Here is a 3,237-nt window from a genome sequence, read left to right on the forward strand (position 1 = left end):
GAATCATTTAATAGGTTGTCTGTAGATCTTGCTGCTGAATTTAAGTTGACAACAATATCATTGGTCTTCGTTAGCTAAATGGTCCATTTACAATTTTTGGATGCAGTAACTTATTATTTATCATCTGTCAAAATCGTCAAAAAACCTTCGTGTTTAAGTGGACCACAATACCGGCAATTGACCAGATCTATTCGTGAAGGTGAAGGTATTGAAAAACAAGTTAAGACTGTGTCAGAACTTATGATCGGAAATTGTTAAAATTCTTAATTTTGAAGAGTAGTTAGAGTTATTCTATTTTTATTTTATTTTTATCTTCTAAAAATTTAAAATTTTTACTTTGCATTTAAATTTTAGAATTTATTTTATTTTTATTTTATTTTATTTTTAATTTTAAGACTTCAAAATGGTTTTATTTTGTATTAAAAATTGGAATTGTTGGATTTGGACGTAAAGTTTTCGGTTTACAGCCCATTGGATTGTGGGTTATGGGCCGAAAAAGTGGTAGGGTGTAGCACCTGGTTCTTGGTATGTATTTTTATTTAAGTATTTTTGCATTTTTGGCCTTGGACTCGGCGAGTTGAAGGACCAACTCACCGAGTAGAAGCGGGATGAGACGCGGGATTTAAGTGATGGACTCGTCGAGTCTGGTCCCGGACTCGACGAGTAGACTCTGACTGGACAAAAACCCTAATCTGAGGGTTTGCACCCTATTTAAACAATGTTATGACGGCCACAACGTCCCTTATGCTCCCAGAACTCCTCTCCTTGAAACCCTAGCCGTTATTGAAGCAATCTAAGCCTTGTTGGTGGATTTTGGTGCTTGTGGTCTTAAGAAGGAAGGAGAAAGGCTTGAGGAAGTAAGTAAAGACGAAGGGAACCCGATTTTGTGCACCTTCTACAGTTCATTGAAGGTAAAAAGCTGTAACCTTGCTCTTTCATTTGTTAGATCCCTTTTTGGGGAGATTTAGGGCTTTTATAAGCCACTTTTGATGGCCAACCATGATTGCAAACATGGTTGGGGGTTAGAGCTTCTGAATCACGTCATTAAAGGAGTTACAAGGCAGTTGGGGACTGCTTTTGCACCCATGAAAGGCCCCATGCATCTTAAGAGCTTGTTTTATGTCTTTTGAGCTCAAAGTCCCATGCAAGCACGTAAAGTTTGTAACTTTACGTGATAGATCGATTATAGAAGCTTGGATCTATCTTTTGATCAAAGGTTGTACATCAGAATTCAAGGATTTAGAGTGTGGACATGACTGACTCGGCGAGTCCGTTCTTGGACTCGACGAGTCCGAGGCCTTGAGCCCCATATCTGTTGAGAGTCAAAGGAACCCAGTTGAGTGTTAGAAGGGTTGTAACCGGACAGGAAGAGTTACCCAATGTATTGGATGTGATTTTAGACCTGGAGTTCATGGGACTCGACGAGTGCTAGAACAGACTCGGCGAGTCCAAGGCAATCTTCTTAAGGATGAAGATGAACTCGACGAGTTGTTCATCAACTCGGCGAGTCGAGGACAGAACTTGTTCATCAGATGAAGGTGAACTCGACGAGTTGTTCATCAACTCGGCGAGTCGGATGAGTTTCATGCGATGTTCATGTGAGGGAGGAACTCGTCGAGTTGACGGCCCAACTCGACGAGTCAGGTTATGGATAAGGACGAGTAAAGGGTGATGGACTCGGCGAGTTGCGAGTCGGGTCAACTTGAAGTTGACTTTGACTAGACTTGGACTGACCCTGTTTAGGGTTGTACTGGCTGTGTGATTGACTCGAAGGTCGTCGTGTAGGGATCGAGGAGTCGAAGGGAGTCAACTTGTGCGCCGAGGATAATTCAAACACTGCACGACATTGAGGTGAGTTACCTTCCAGTAGGGGTGGGTCTAAGGCCACAATGTCGGCCTACCAAAGAGGAGTATTTGTAAGATGATTGTCTTTGTGATAATTATCTTGGTTTGGTTATGTGCTTTGGTCACGAGTATTATCTGCATGATATGTTACGTGTGTAGTAGGGACTAGGATCCCTGACAGCGGCCCTTAGGGCCGATGGGTAGGTCAGTACCCGGATATGCCTGACTGTATGATTGTACCTTGCTGCTGTATGCTAGTGGTAGGGGTGGAATAGTCCCCAGTTACCGGTTGAAAGATACCGATGACAGTTACCGGTTGAAAGATACCGATGACAGTTACCGGTTGAAAGATACCGATGATGGTTACCGGTTGAAAGATACCGATGACAATTACCGGTTGAAAGATACCGATGTTGGTTACCGGTTGAAAGATACCGATGATGATTACCGGTTGAGAGATACCGATGATATTGTATGGTATGCGGTATGATGGGGGAACTCACAAAGCTCTGTGCTTACGGTTTCAGTTTTGGTTTCAGGTACCTCTTCGTCTAAGGGGAAGGAGTCGGCGGCGTAGCATCGCGTCACACACACATATGATTTCCGCATGGAGTTTTCTAGGATTGTACTCTGATATGTTATTATTCTACGGCTTGGGTTTTCAGCATGATACATTGTTTTATGAGATGATGTGTTTTCACAGTATTTTCTTATGAATGTTTTTATGTGTTGGTTAATTAAAAATAAATTTTTGGACCTGAAAATTGGGATGTTACAAGTTGGTATCAGAGCCCTGGTTTGAGGGATTCGGACACACCCTCGGGGGTGTCTGGACTCAAACTGAGGGGCTAAAAGGTTTTTACAAGGAAAATGGTTTTCTAAAATCTAAATGAAAGGATTTTACGAAAGACGAAGTGTGTGATGCATGCGACCGACCGGGCTCAAGTAAGTTTTCCCCAAGATACCCATACTTGATATGTTATGTTATATGGTTTTGATTCAGAAAACTGCATGCTAGAATAGGACTAAGGATCTAGGAGAATGCCTTGTGTGCCTGATATATGATTTTGAGAATTGCATGCTAGTTAGGGCTAAGGATCTAGGAAGGATGCCTTATATGCCTGCTGTATGAGCTGTATGCTAGGACTGTTTAGTCAGCAGTAGGATGGCCTGTGTAGGTTATGCCTGATTTGGTTACCCACTGCTCGAATGCTGCTTGCTTTGTGCTTTGGGGGTTCGGGCCATTTTCAACTAGCTAAGGAACGGATATGTAACCGTATCCGCAATTTAGTTAGGGGGAAGTGGTGGGGACTCCTAGTGCAGCTGATGGCGGAGGGTAGGTCGGAGAGTGCCCTAGGAAAGCCTAGGATGAGGTCAGTGGAAAGGGTATCG

The sequence above is a fragment of the Lactuca virosa genome, chromosome 1 (genome assembly GCF_052849685.1).
Source record: "Lactuca virosa cultivar CGN04683 chromosome 1, Lactuca_virosa_CGN04683_v6, whole genome shotgun sequence".
Classification (NCBI taxonomy): Eukaryota; Viridiplantae; Streptophyta; class Magnoliopsida; order Asterales; family Asteraceae; genus Lactuca; species Lactuca virosa.